At 43.4% G+C, this 16,168-nt stretch overlaps 1 protein-coding gene across 10 annotated transcripts in view; it reads right to left on the reverse strand.

Moving 5' to 3' along the window:
- Positions 1-16,168, reverse strand: part of LOC106602350 (GRB2-associated-binding protein 1) — a 107,236-nt gene that overhangs the window by 41,430 nt on the left and 49,638 nt on the right. Inside the window, exon 1 of one of the 10 annotated variants that reach the window (XM_045716566.2) lies at positions 15,911-16,045. The exons of 8 other annotated variants lie outside the window; for them this stretch is intronic. The gene's annotated coding sequence lies outside the window, so the exon portion shown is untranslated. Of the gene's footprint in view, positions 1-842; positions 953-15,910; positions 16,046-16,168 lie in introns of those variants that run through there. One more of the 10 variants, XM_082974165.1, reaches the window with a different exon arrangement.

Consider the following 16,168-nt stretch of genomic DNA (forward strand, 5'->3'; position numbering starts at 1 on the left):
ACACACACACACACGGCAAAAAGACTTCCTGTTTTGCCTCCGTTGTCAAGCGGCAGGGGTCCGTTGGTCAGGGCTAACTATAGATCCCCCCCCCCCCCCCCCTCCCCCCCATGGGAAGAGGGAATCCTTTAGGAGAGGGGCCCTGTCCTGAGTGTGAGGGGAACTGGGGATGTCCTGTCCATCCATCTATGTCCCCTTTGGGCCCCCACAACTCCACAAGTGTAGCATTTGGTTGTCTCAATGCAATACCGAGCGGAACGGATTCACACACCGATTACACAGGTTAGATAATATACTGTACAGTGCAGGTTACAAACTCAATACCCCCGGTGACATGGACATGCAAGTAAACCTAATGAGATTTAGCTCCCTTGAGAAAGGTCTACCGTTTAGCCCAATGCTACCAGACAGAAAGGCTCTTATTGAGTGTGTTATTACCTGGTGTTATTACCACAGGTACTGCCCAGCTTCCTCTCCTTGTCTTCAAATAATACACGTCGCCTACAACGGCCGCCCTGGAGGAGGCTTCACCTTACATAAGAGGGCGGATGGCACACTTCCACCGCCCACTTCCTGTCTCCCGTGGTACTGGGTTTTTAGCGGCGGCGGCAAACACTGTCCACACGCAACAGATAAAGAAACAAGCCGCGGACAGACGATCTACAACGTCCAACTTGAAAGAAATGGGCACCATAGGCGCTGAGTGAGGGTAGGTGTTACCCGACAGACATGGGTGGTCCAACATCATTTCCCCAACAACAAGTAAAAAAAACCTGCATAGCAACAAGAGGAAAACATGGCTACCACTAGTATGCCAACGAAATCAGGGGGCAATGTTTTACCTGGTGGTGCCGATTCGGCGTGGAGACGAGTATAGGGAAGCGAAGACAGGAGCGTGGTAGCTAGTCATCCAAGCTGCTTGCCAGCCAGCCAGCGTCGAGTCGACCAAGTCTGGTTCCTTTCCTCCCCACCTCCGTCAAGTCTAACACCCTGCTCCAATAACCACTGGCCCACAGGAAGTAGACACAATGGACTGAAAATAACAGAGGCCACCTCCCCTCCACCTCCTATTCCCCGCTCAGCTACGGCAGGCTGTTTCCACCGAGAGGAGAGGGGCCTACGCTAGCTTGGCCAGTCGCACAGCGGCGAGGCAGGACAGAAAACACCCTCACCGTCCGCCCCTCGCCAGGATGTGGCCAAATGGAGTCAGGACCTTAGTTCTCCTTAAGTCTGGCCCACAAGGCCTGCTGACAACCTGTTGAGTTTGTTCCGACCTGTTGTCATACGTCGTCATGCAAAGTTCATGACCTTACTAATAGATGGTCAAAAGACTATGATATGCCTTATAGGTCGGGGCTGCACCACTACCCATGAAGGACAGGTTCACTTCTGACAGACACAACCACAGTATGTTGATGAAGCTGATGGAACCAGAGAGAGACAGCACTAATCAGTAGAGCAGCCACACTACAGCAGCAGGCTGTGGGTGGTGGAGACGCCAGCCAGCCAGACACATAACCAGACCTTCTCACTGCCCACTGAGGGATGTGTGTGTGTGTGTGTGTGTGTGTGTGTGTGTGTGTGTACGTGCATGCCTGTGTCATGTGAGTTTGAGTGCTTGAGTGTGAATGCTAGGGCTGTGACGATTCCGTGATTTTGGGTAACGATTCATTCTCATGCAAATGACAGTCATGGTCATTTTTTCATTTGTAAAAAAATTTGCGCTTCTAATGAATCTTCAAGATTGAGCTACGACATACTTCCTTAAAGATTTCACTCCCGACCATGTGGTTCTGCTCATAAAATAATGACCAACCTTACCCTCCTCACGGAAAACCGTTAAAGTTCAAATCCCCCTCTTCCTAAAATGAATATATTGAGACGATGACAAAATACATACATACATACCATACACACGTTTACTGTCCATAATTGTCAGTTACACATTCATAGGATTACTGTGGCAGCCATAGTGAATGCATGCATGTGTTTACATGTCCGCGTAAGTGTGTATGCATCTAACGGGGAATCCCTGGCCGGTATACACACACACTCTCCCTCTCTCTCCTGGGTCCCATCCTGAGTGTCTGAAGACAGTGACCAGCAGCAGACACAGGCCGTCTCTAATCCAATCAGAGAGCAGAGCTAACCCAGACTAAATCACATTTACTGCCCCGGGCTGCGTTGATTCAACCATAATCCAATTCCTCTGCTCTATGACTAAGGAGGAGGGAGAGGAAATGGGCCTAAAGTCACACTGACTATATTTAAAGATAAGGAAATGGAACGGACTAAATGGACAGTCGCAGACATGTGCTTTGTGGATGTGCTTGATGTCGCAAGGGACATCACGTTTTTGTTTCCTCACCAAACCACTAGAGTACACAGTGTACAAAACATTAACAACACCTTCCTAATATTGAGTTGCACCCCCTTTTGCCCTCAGAACAACCTCAATTCATCACAGCATGGACTCTACAAGGTGTCGAAAGCGTTCCACAGGGATGGCCAATGTTGACTCCAGTGCTTTCCACAGTTGTGTCAAGATGGCAGGAGCTCCTTTGTGTGGTGGACCGTTCTTGATACACAAACTATTGAGTGTGGAAAAACCCAGCACCGTTGCAGTTCTTGGCACACTCAAAACGTTGTGCCTGGCACCTACTACCACACCCCGTTGAAAGACACTTACATTTTTTGTCTTGCCCTTTCACCCTCTGAATGGCACACACACACACACACAATCCATGTCTCAAGGTTTAAAAATCCTTCTTTAACCTGTCTCCTCCCCTTCATCTACACTGATTGAAGTGGATTTAACAAGTGACATCAATAAGGGATCATAGCTTTCACCTGGATTCACCTGGTCAGTCTGTCATGGAAAGAGCAGGTGTTTTGTACACTCAGTGTAAAATGAGTATTTACAAATGATTTGGTTCAAAGAAATATAGCAACCAACACGACTGCAATACTTGACCTTCTATAATCAAACACTCCTTATGAGGGCTAAAAGCTCTCACACACTACTTGCAAGTGTGAACACTTCAATAAGTGCAACTAAAGTAAGCAGTGAGAAGCAGTTTATTTTAAATCAAGTTATACCACACCTGTCTCCTCCTACAAGACAGGTATATCCCTTTGAGGATCATAATCCTGCCGTTTCTATAGTGACTCCAGTCACATGACGTGCCTGTGTGTTTCCCCTCTAAGAAGCGTAAAAAGGTGTTGGGCCTGTTGAGGCATGTTGTTCTGACAGCAAGGAGAGACACCTCCTCCTCTCCACCAGTCCCTAGGAACCCTGCTTACTGGCCCAGATTATCACACCGATACCGACACCGTGCTTCACTATCGATTGAAGGGGACTGTCTGTGAGCATGTGCATAGTGCGTCTGTGTGTGTGATTGGAGCCACCAGGCAGCAGCAGGAGGAGAAATGTGAACCATTTCCCAAGTCAGGCCTAACGCAAGCAGCCCCAAAACAATGTCAGCAATCTCTCAAATAGTTTTCTAGATGTTTTTGGGCCCTTTTTACAGAGGACGGGGGTTGACTTGCGCCTCCTCAGGCCCAGGAGGCTTGTACACACGGGGGCAATGAGTTAGGTTATCAATTGTGGGAAAGGACCCGTAAGTAAGCTTTTCACTGTTAGTCTACACCTGTTATTTACAAAGCATGTGACAAATCAAAGTGTGTCTGTGTGTGTTCCTGACTGGGATGCGTGCGCGTCTGTCAGTGTGTGTGCCAGTGCATGCGTTCCTGAGAACTGTGTCATGTGTCTCTCCTGTTAAACTCTGCACACCACAGCTGAGAGCCTGCAGGGGGTTTCAGTTCCTTAAATGGGGTAAACACCACTGTGTTCATGGAAAGAACAGCAACCACCCCACTTCCTACTCCTGAAGCAGTTCTCTGGAACTATTGACATGCTACTCTGTTAACACCAGCGGTGCAGCATTCAGGAGTGCAACCGTTCATAGCACTGCAGATGTGAGAAACTACGGGCACAACTAAATTGCATGAGGTTAGCACTGTTTTACATGGAACAATACCTTTTCCAAGCATAATGTATTTGACAGTGGTGGAGCGCAACAGTTCACTGTAGATTCAAGACATTACTGGTATCCGGAGAACCTCATGGAGCAGACAGTGACTAACAGAGCAAAGACACCTTGATGGACAATGAGAAGACAAGAGTAGAGAACTGTGCGGCTGTCTATGTGGTTTACAGAGGTCAAGACAGAAAGCATAACAGTTTGCCACAGACAACTCTCTCCGGACTAACCAATCCAAATGGGATTGTTTTTTTGTCTGCGTCTCCTCTCCAGTGATCCGTCAAGATAACCCCACTGCCCTCCCCTCCATGACCACAGCAACTCTCTCTCCTCCCTACTCCTATCCCACTCCATCAACCCACTACTAAATGTCTCCATCCCTCTATACAACAGAGCCAGCCAGTCTCTCGTTCTCTTAACGGCATGAGCCGTAGCAGCAGCACCACCAAATAAAGCAGCGGCCCAGCCCCAGGCCTTTACTCCATCCATAACATTACCCTGACTGTTTTGGCCAACAGGACAGAGGGTTTCCGTGAACCCAGTGGACATAAACTTTAATAATCTAAAATAATGAAAGCCAATGGCCCGTAGGCTATATAGAGATTTACAGTGAGTCTGCTGTGTATGTTCCCATAGATTGAACAAGGCTAGTCTATTGACAGCCTACAGTGTTACAGCAGCAATTTCACCCAAGTCACTAGAATGTCTTACAACGCACTATATTACGCTCTGCCACATAACAATGGGCTGGTTTTTGCGTTCTAAATGACCATTTTTACATCAGTATTGTGACACAATTTTGTTGTTTACATTTGTTTGCGTCTGAGAGGAATTGTCGGGAAGTGAGAGTGGAGGCAAGTAAACACACGCGTGCCGAGCGCACACAAAGTGCCAATAAGCCTGGTTGCCTAGTCTTCTCAATTACAGTGCCTTCAGAAAGTATTCTTACCCCTTAACTTATTCCACATTTTGTAGTGTTACAGCCTGAATTCAAAATGTATTTAAAAAAATTCATTTATCTACACACAATACCACATAATGACAAAGTGAAAAATATATATTTTTTACATTTTTGCAAATATATTGAAAATTCAGTACCTCATTTACAAAAGTATTCACACACACCTGAGCAAATATTTTGTATAAGCACCTTTGGCAGTACAGCTTTGTGTCTTTCTGGGTAAGTCTCTAAGAGCTTTCCACACCTGGATTGTACAACATTTTACCCATTATTATTTTGAAACCTCTTTCAAGCTTAGTCAAATTGGTTGTTGATCATTGCTAGACAACCATTTCTAGGTCTTGCCATAGATTTTAAAGTAGATTTAAGTCAAAACTGTAACTCGGCCTCACAGGAACATTCACTGTCTTCTTGGTAAGCAACTAGTGTAGATTTGGTCTTGTGTTTTAGGTTATTGTCCAGCTGAATGGGAGATTAATTCACCAGTGTCTAGTAGAAAACAAACAACCAGGTTTTCCCCGAGGATTTTGCCTGTGCTTAGCCCCATTACGTTTTAATTTTTTTATCCTGGAAAACTCCCCAGTCATTAAAAATTACACGAATACCCATAACATGATGCAACCAACATTATGCTTGAAAATATGGAGTGTGATACTCAATAATACGTTGTATTTGCCCCAAACATAACACTTTTTATTCAGGACAAAAAGTTTTTTTCCAGTATTAATTTAGTGAGTGCCTTGTTGCAAACCGAAAGCATGTTTTGGAATATTTTTATTCTGTACAGGCTTCCTTTTCACTCTCAATTAGGTTAGTATTGTGGAGTAACTACAATCCTCAGTTTTCTCCTATCACAACCATTAAACTCTGTTTTAAAAGTCCCCATCGGCCTCATTGTGAAATCCCTGAGCGGTTTCCTTCCTCTCCGGCAACTAAGTTAAGAAGGATGCCTGTATCTTTAGGGAGGAGGTCAGAGACAACAACAACCTGTCCCTCAACGTGAGCAAGACAAAGGAGATGATCGTGGACTACAGGAAAAGGAGGACCAAACACGCCCCCATTCACATTGACGGGGCGGTAGCGGGTTCGAGAGTTTCAAGTTCCTTGTTGTCCACATCACAAACTATCATGGTCCAAACTAGGGTTGCACATTTTGGGGAATATTCAAAAGTTGGAAACTTTGCATATTTCTGTAAATTCCTATGCAAATTAACCTGTTAGGGCTAGGGGGCAGCATTTGCACGTCTGGATAAAAAAAATGTACCCGATTTAATCTGGTTACTAATCCTACCCAGTAACTAGAATATGCATATACTTATTATATATGGATAGAAAACACTCTAAAGTTTCTAAAACTGTTTGAATGGTGTCTGTGAGTATAACAGAACTCATTTGGCAGGCAAAACCCTGAGACATTTTCTGACAGGAAGTGGATACCTGATGTGTTGTATTGACTTTAAACCTATCCCATTGAAAAACACAGGGGTTTAGGAATATTTTGGCACTTCCTATTGCTTCCACTAGATGTCACCAGCCTTTACAAAGTGTTCTGAGTCTTCTGGAGGGAGATCTGACCGAACAAGAGCCATGGAACGATGATGTCCCATTAGACACCTGGCGCGCGAGTTCATGTTGGGTACCCTCGTTCCAATACGTTATAAAAGAGTATGCATTCGTCCACCTTGAATATTATTCATGTTCTGGTTAAAAAAGGCCCTAATGATTTATGCTATACAACGTTTGAAATGTTTGAACGAACGGAAATATATTTTTTCCCCTCGTTCATGACGAGAAGTCCGGCTGGCTTAGATCATGTGCGAACAAGACGGAGATTTTTGGACATAAATGATGAGCTTTTTTGAACAAAACTACATTCGTTATGGACCTGTGATACCTGGAAGTGACATCTGATGAAGAGAATCAAAGGTAATGGATTATTTACATAGTATTTTCGATTTTAGATCTCCCCAACATGACGTCTAGTCTGTATCGCAACGCGTATTTTTCTGGGCGCAGTGCTCAGATTATTGCAAAGTGTGATTTCCCAGTAAGGTTATTTTTAAATCTGGCAAGTTGATTGCGTTCAAGAGATGTAAATCTATAATTCTTTAAATGACAATATAATATTTTACCAATGTTTTCTAATTTTAATTATTTAATTTGTGACGCTGACTTGACTGCCGGTTATTGGAGGGAAACGATTTCCTCAACATCAATGCCATAGTAAAACGCTGTTTTTGGATATAAATATGAACTTGATAGAACTAAAAATGCATGCATTGTCTAACATAATGTCCTAGGAGTGTCATCTGATGGAGATTGTAAAAGGTTAGTGCATCATTTTAGCTGGTTTTATGGTTTTGGTGACCCTGTCTTTGACTTGACAAAACATTACACACAACTCTTGTAAATGTACTGTCCTAACATACTCTAAATTTATGCTTTCGCCGTAAAACCTTTTTGAAATCGTAAAACGTGGTTAGATTAAGGAGATGTTTATCTTTCAAATGGTGTAAAATAGTTGTATTTTTGAAAAATTTGAATTTTGACATTTATTTGGATTCAAATTTGCCGCTCTTGAAATGCACCTGCTGTTGATGGAGTGCACCACGGGTGGCACGCTAGCGTCCCACCTAGCCCATAGAGGTTAATATTAATACCATTTAAATGTAGATGTTTTTGCATTGGATATATTTACCATATCATATGGAGAGAGAAACAAACGTTTTACCTTATCATAAGTAGACAATCATTTGCAATTAAATCATACCAAAATAAATTTTCAAAAACAATTTAGTTACGAATTTAACTTTAAATGAGTTGACTTCACATGGGATGATTTCACTGAACAACAAAAAGGGAATATTGAATGATCCCAATGATCCATCGTATCTCTCAAAAACATTTTCAACATACATCTGTAAAATGACAGTTTCTAGACTAAAGCTTTGCTTGTCTTTCTCTCAGGCTTCCATGTATTCTCCCTGGACGACCTCAATGTCCAGCTCTTGAACATCAGACTCTGAGGCCTCATCTTCAATGTCACCTTCCAACCTTGTTGAGGACAGCTCGTCAGGCTCAAAAAGCCTCATATTTGCCCGGATGGCCACCAATTTTTCAACCATTGTATTGGTCAGCATGTTGCGTGCTTTGGTGTGTGTGTTCCCAAATAAGGACCAGTTGCACTCTGAGGTGGCTGACGTTGGTGGGATTTGGAGAATGGAGGCAACAAGGGAAAGAGCCGCAGATCCATAAAGTCCCTTCCACCAGGTGGCTGATGAGATGTGTTGGCATGACTGCCATATTTCGTCTCCATCCCAAAGCCCTTGCTTGAAAGTGTACTTCGCCAGACTGCCAAGAACCTTACCCTCATCCAGGCCAAGGTGGCGAGACACAGTAGTGATGACACCATAGGCCTTGTTGATCTCTGCACCAGACAGGATGCTATTGCCAGCATACTTGGGGTCCAACATGTACACTGTGGTGTGTATGGGCTTCAGGCAGAGGTCTTCATGCTTTTTGATGCATTTCAGAACTGCAGTTTCCTCTGCTTGGAGCAACAGTGAAGTGGGGAGGGCAGTACAGATTTATTCTCTTATATCTGCAGCAGTCTGAACATCAGACAGGATGGCATTGTCGCTCTCAATCCGTGCAATGGCTACTGCTATAGGTTTCAGGCTGCTGACCAATTTCTCCCAAAATACATCATCCAGGAGGATCCTGATGGGGCTGTCCATATCAACTGACTGTGATAAGGCCATTTTCTTAGAGAGACGACGACTCCTCCAGGAGACTGTGAAACATGTTGACAACACCACCCCAACGAGTGTTGCTGGGCAGCTTCAATGTGGTGCTCTTATTCTTCTCACTTTGCTTGGTGAGGTAGATTGTTGCTATAACTTGATGATCCTTCACATACCTAACCATTTCCTTGGCTCTCTTGTAGAGTGTATCCATTGTTTTCAGTGCCATGATGTCCTTGAGGAGCAGATACAATGCATGAACAGCACAGCCAATGGGTGTGATGAGGGTAGGACTCCTCCACTTTAGACCAAGCAGCCTTCATGTTTGCAGCATTGTATGTCACCAGTGCAAATATCTTCTGTGGTCCAAGGTCATTGATGACTGCCTTCAGCTCATCTGCAATGCAGAGACCAGTGTGTCTGTTGTCCCTTGTGTCTGTGCGCTTGTAGAATACTGGTTGAGGGGTGGACATGACGTAGTTAATTATTCCTTGCCCAAGAACATTTGGCCACCCATCAGAGATGATTGCAATACGGTCTGCTTTCTCTATGACTTGCTTGACCTTCACCTGAACTCCACATCCAGCAAATGAGTAGAAAAAGCATGTCTGGTTGGAGGGGTGTATGGTGGGGGAAGAACATTCATAAATCTCTTCCAATACACATTGCCTGTGAGCATCAGAGGTGAACCAGTTGCATACACAGCTCGAGCAAGACATTCATCAGCATTTCTCTGACTACGTTCCTCCATTGAGTCAAAAACAACTTCTGATTCCAGGAAGACCATGAGCTGTTGCTATCGATAAGGTATGGTCTGATTCATCATGTTCACCTCAAATAGAAGTAAAGGGACTTTTTTGTTGTTGTTGCTTGTTGTGAGCGGTGAGGGAACTTTATGCACTTGGCCAGATGATTCTGCATCTTTGGTTGCATTCTTCACTTCACATATGATTTACAGTATTTGCAAATGTACACAGCTTTTCCTTCTACATTAGCTGCGGTGAAATGTCTCCACACATCAGATCGTGCCCATGGCATTTTCCTGTAAAGATTAGACAAAAATGAGTAAAAAAATACAATTCTACATACAGTAGTTAAGCAGTTTAATCTAACAACTCCTTTGTAAGATAAATGTTTTAAAATGAAACATGTATGGACACAGGTGAATTAACACTCCTCAGTTAGCAGGCTCAAGCAAGCTAAAACCCACATGGTAGCAAAAACTAACTAGAAGAAATTGTTAACAAGTATGAAATTATTTAAACACACTTTGCTGTAGGCTACTATTTACTAGTTAACAAAAAATCATGTCATAAAATATATTCACCCCACCCAGTATCGTAATCAAAACTTACCAGAAAGCATGTAGTGGGCTCAATAGCATCTCATTAGTGTGCAAGATCTTGAGAATCAGCTGTACATGTGATGGAAGAATGCACTGTGCATGCAGAGGGTTGCAATTCCATTGAATTGGGGATAGTTTAACCAAAATATGCCACAAGACCTAGAATTGCCTTGTGTATCCCACAAAAAAGGTTCACTTATGAGCTAACTTTTTTGATGAATTTAAGCAAAATTGCAGGGCTTAACTTCCAATGGAACATTTACCGGCAAATTTCCGACACTTTGCAACCCTAGTCCAAACACACCAAGACAGTCGTGAAGAGGGCACAACACATTTTCCCCCTCAGGAGACAGAAGATTTGGCATGGGTCACTAGATCCTCAAAAAGTTCTACAGCTGCACCATCAAGTGCATCCTGACCAGTTGCATCACCGCTTGGTATGGCAACTGCTCAGCATCCGACCTTAAGGCGCTACAGAGGGTAGTGCGTATGGCCCAGTAGATCACTGTGGCCAAGCTTCCTGCCATTCAGGACCTACAGTTGAAGTCGGAAGTTTACATACACCTTAGCCAAATACATTTAAACCCAGTTTCACAATTCCTGACAATTAATCCTAGCAAAAATTCCCTGTCTTAGGTCAGTTAGGATCACCACTTTATTTTAATGTGAAAAGCCAGAATAATAGTAGAGAGAGAATTATTTATTTCAGCTTTAATTTCTTTCATCACATTTCCAGTGGGTCAGAAGTTTACATACACTCATTTAGTATTGGTAGCATTGCCTTTAAATTGTTTAACTTGGGCCAAACATTTTGGGTAGCCTTCCACAAGCTTCCCACAATAAGTTGGGTGAATTGTGGCCCATTCCTCCTGACAGAGCTGGTGTAACTGAGTCAGGATTGTAGGCCTCCTTGTTTGCACACTATTTTTTCAATTCTGCCCACACATTTTCTATAGTATTGAGGTCTGGGCTTTGTGATGGCCACTCCAATACCTTGACTCTGTTGTCCTTAAGCCATTTTGCCACAACATTGATAGTATGCTTGGGGTCATTGTCCATTTGCAAGACCCATTTGCGACCAAGCTTTAAACTTCCTGACTGATGTCTTGAGATGTTGTTTCAATATATCCACAATTTTCCTCCCTCATGATGCCATCTATTTTGTGAAGAGCACCAGTCCCTCCTGCAGCAAAGCACCCCCACAACATGATCCTGCCACCCGCGTGCTTCACAGTTGGGATGGTGTTCTTCAGCGTGCAAGCCTCCCCCTTTTTCCTCCAAACATAACGATGGTCATTATGACCAAACAGTTCTATTTTTGTTTCATCAGACTACAGGACATTTCTCCAAAAAGTACCATCTTTGTCCCCATGTGCAGTTGCAAACCCTGGTCTGGCTTTTTTTTTATGGCGGTTTTGGAGCATTGGCTTCTACCTTGCTGAGCGGCCTTTCAGGTTATGTCGATATAGGACTCGTTTTACTGTGGATAGATACTTCTGTTCCCATTTCCTCCAGCATCTTTACAAGGTCCTTTGCTGTTGTTCTGGGATTGATTTCCACTTTTCGCACCAAAGTATGTTCATCTCCAGGAGACAGAACGCGTCTCCTTCCTGAGTGGTATGACGGCTGCGTGGTCCCATGGTGTTTATACTTGCGTACTATTGTTTGTACAGATGAACGTGGTACCTTCAGGCATTTGGAAATTGCTCCCAAGGATGAACCAGACTTGTGGAGGTCAACCATTTTTTTTCTGAGGTCTTGGCTGATTTCTTTAGATTTTCCAATGATGTCAAGCAAAGAGGCACTGAGTTTGAAGGTAGGCCTTGAAATACATCCACAGGTACACCTCCAATTGGTGTCATTTAGCCTATCAGAAGCTTCTAAAGACATGACATCATTTTCTGGAGTTTTCCAAGCTGTTTAAAGGCACAGTCAACTTAGTGTATGTAAACTTCTCACCCACTGGAATTGTGATACAGTGAATTATATGTGAAATAATATGTCTACACAATTGTTGGAAAATGACTTGTCTCATGCACAAAGTAGATGTCCTAACAGACTTGCCGAAACTATAGTTGTTAACCTGTTAGGGCTAGGGGGCAGTATTGACACGGCTGGATAAAAAACGTACCCGATTTAATCTGGTTACTACTCCTGCCCAGTAACTAGAATATGCATATAATTATTGGCTTTGGATAGAAAACACCCTAAAGTTTCTAAAACTGTTTGAATGGTGTCTGTGAGTATAACAGAACTCATATGGCAGGCAAAAACCTGAGAAGATTTCATGCAGGAAGTGGCCTGTCTGACAAGGTGTCGTTCTTCTTGTCTCTGTTTATTGAAGAGTGAGGATCTTAGCTGTAACGTGACACTTCCTACGGCTGCCATAGGCTCTCAGAAGGCGGCAAAATGCTGAATCGTGGCTTTGCAGGCTCTGGCTGAAAAAAAGTTGCGCATTTGGGTAGTGGCTGGTTGCAGTACTGTGAGACTCAGGCTCGTGCCCGCGTCGACCGAAAGCTTTGTTTTCTTTCCTCTGTTTAGCTAAATGGAGATTCCCGGTCGGAATATTATCGCTTTTTTACGAGAAAAATTGCATAAAAATGGATTTTAAACAGCGGTTGACATGCTTCTAAGTACGGTAATGGAATATTTAGATTTTTTTTGTCACGAATTGCGCCATGCGCACGACCCTGATTTACCATTTCGGATAGTTTCTGGAACGCACGAACAAAACGCCGCTATTCGGATATAACGATGGATTATTTGGAACCAAACCAACATTTGTTATTGAAGTAGCAGTCCTGGGAGTGCATTCTGACGAAGACAACAAAAGGTAATCAAACTTTTTTAATAGTAAATCTGATATTGGTGAGTGCTAAACTTGCCGGGTGTCTAAATAGCTAGCCCGTGATGGCTGGGCTATGTACTTAGAATATTGCAAAATGTGCTTTCACCAAAAAGCTATTTTAAAATCAGACATATCGAGTGCATAGAGGAGTTCTGTATCTATAATTCTTAAAATAATTGTTATGCTTTTTGTGAACGTTTATCGTGAGTAATTTAGTAAATTGTTAGTAAATTCCCCGGAAGTTTGCGGGTGGTATGCTAGTTCTGAACGTCACATGCCAATGTAAAAAGCTGTTTTTTGATATAAATATGAACTTGATTGAACAAAACATGCATGTATTGTATAACATAATGTCCTAGGGTTGTCATCTGATGAAGATCATCAAAGGTTAGTGCTGCATTTAGCTGTGGTTTGGGTTTTTGTGACATTATATGCTAGCTTGAAAAATGGGTGTCTGATTATTTCTGGCTGGGTACTCTGCTGACATAATCTAATGTTTTGCTTTCATTGTAAAGCCTTTTTGAAATCGGACAGTGTGGTTAGATAAAGGAGAGTCTTGTCTTTAAATAGCTGTAAAATAGTCATATGTTTGAGAAATTGAAGTAATAGCATTTCTAAGGTATTTGAAAATCGCGCCACTGGATTAGACTGGCTGTTGCGTAGGTGGGACGAATTCGTCCCGCCTGCCCTAGAGAGGTTAACAAGAAATTTGTGGAGTGGTTGAAAAACGAGTGTTAATCACTTCAACCTAAGTGTACGTAAACTTCCGACTTCAACTGTATATACTAGGCGGTGTCAGAGGAAGGCCTCCAAAAAATTCAAAGGCTCCAGTCACCCAAGTCATAGACTGTTCTCTCTGCAAGCGGTAACGGATCACCAAGTCTAGGTACAAAAGGCTCCTTAACAGCTTCTACCCACAATTCAACCCCCCCCCCCGAACAATTCATCTCAAATGGCCACCCAGACTATTTACATTGACACCCCCCCTTTGTCTTCACACTGCTGTTACTCGCTGTTTATTATCTATGCATTGTCACTTTATCCCTACCTACATGCACAAATTACCTAACCTGTACCCCCCACACATTGACTCGGTATCGGTACCACCTATATATAGCGTCGGTATTGTTATTTTATGGTTTTAATTTAGTTTATTTAGTAAATATTTTCTTAACTATTTATTGAACTGCATTGTTGGTTAAGGGCTTGTAAGTAAGCATTTCACACTACACCTGTTGCATCCAACACATGTGACAAATAAAATTTGATTTGACTGAGGGACCTTACAGATAATTTTATATGTGGGGTACAGAGGTGAGGTAGTCATTCAAAAATCAAGTTAAACACTAGTATTGCGCACACAGTGAGTCCATGCAACTTATGTGACTTGTGGTAAGTACATGATGGCCGCCATCTTCATGCACTTTCGCTATTGTCTGGTGGAGCTGTATAGATGTTGGTTTGTGGTAGAGGATATAAATATATTACGTGGAACAAAACATGCTCGCTCATGTTAGGAGGAATACTGGAGGTTCTACTCATGACATTTCTAGCTGTGCTGTTCAACAGCGTTTGTCTACTTAACGTGGGGGAGCAGGCATGGTGGAGGTAGGTGGCAGAGACTTCCCTCCCCTTCTACATCTCCTCTTTGCCTGATATTCAAGTAGGTTCTCAACAATAACATCTGTACAAAGGTTGAGGATCAAAACATGTACGGCAACCCCCCCCCCCCAAGTCACATGTGTTTGTCAAAACTGCATCTTTAGGAATCCAACACATTCCATTGACAGGGCTGAGCCGTTCACATGATCAGTGTTCCTTGGCTGCAGAGAGCGAGCAGCAGCCCAGACAATTCCCCTCTTAGTTCTGCCGTGGTCTGTCTCGGCCTGCGAGTGCGTGTCTGGTCTGTACACACAAGAGAATGACTGAGCGCACAACTCGACAAGCCAAATGGCCATCAGAGTAGTGGTCCAAATCACACACTGGCATAGCGGAGCTGAACACGCAAACCAGACCAAGACAAGGCTACGCCATGTGTTTTGTTATATGTTAAGGAAGTATGACAATAAATGCATGGCCAATGCCAGACCTTTGACTTTTTTTTTAACTAGGCAAGTCAGTTAAGAGCAAATTCTTATTTACAACGATAACCTACCCCGGCCAAACCCAGACGACGCTGGGACAATTGTGCACCGCCCTATGAGACTCCCAATCACAGCCGGATGCGACGCAGCCTGGATTATAACCAGGGACTGTAGTGACGCCTCTAGCACTGAGATGCAGTGCCTTAGACCCCTGCACCACTCAGGAACACCACATAACCACACGTATGGGCATAACACTGATCAACATAATAGCCTGTTGATCGATAAATTCTAGTTGAAAGAGCAGTATCTGGCTGAGGCGTATCTACTATAAACAACAAATCCCTTCCAGACAACCAGCATGTCAGAATACTTTCTGGAATGTTGTCCTTTACTTTACAAATAAACTGTGGAAGGATCTTTTGTTTTTGGGATGATTGTTGTTCAGCTCAAAACCACATCACTTTCACTGACCCAACACTTAGAGGCTCCGTCACAGCCTGTACGGTTTCTGAATAGGCTGTACGGTTTCTGAATAGGCTGTACGGTTTCTGAATAGGCTGTACGGTTTCTGAATAGGCTGTACGGTTTCTGAATAGGCTGTACGGTTTCTGAATAGGCTGTACGGTTTCTGAATAGGCTGTACGGTTTCTGAATAGGGGAAGCTGAGTTGATGTGTGTTGAAGGAGCAGTAAAGAGCTAAGCTCCAACAGCTGGTGTCTTGAGTTGTGTGAACACCTGCAGCCTGTCAGTCCACCTGGGAACCAGAAAGCCAGGGTCTAGTTGGAAATCCCCAAAATGTCCAGATATGCAGTAGTAAACTCAATATAATTCCCTCAACAATAAATAAAACAAAAATGCTTACATTCTGCATAGTAGTACTGACCTGGAATTCAATGCCTGATCGACCAGTCCAGTCGCCTAGCCAAATGCCATTGGAATACGAGAGCGAGAGACGAAGTCGGCCCTACAAAATGTCGACGGGTCGAGCACTCAAGCTATTCCACAGGGTTCTGAGACGTACCCGAGAGATATACGGAAATAACGTTGGGAGATTTCACGGGAATACTGAGAGAGAAGGTGGGAGTTCACCGTCTCGCAGCCACCAATCAGAGGGAGTGTAAACTAGCCAGCTCTCACAACA

This window comes from Salmo salar, chromosome 04, assembly GCF_965601325.2.
Source record: "Salmo salar chromosome 04, fSalSal1, whole genome shotgun sequence".
Classification (NCBI taxonomy): Eukaryota; Metazoa; Chordata; class Actinopteri; order Salmoniformes; family Salmonidae; genus Salmo; species Salmo salar.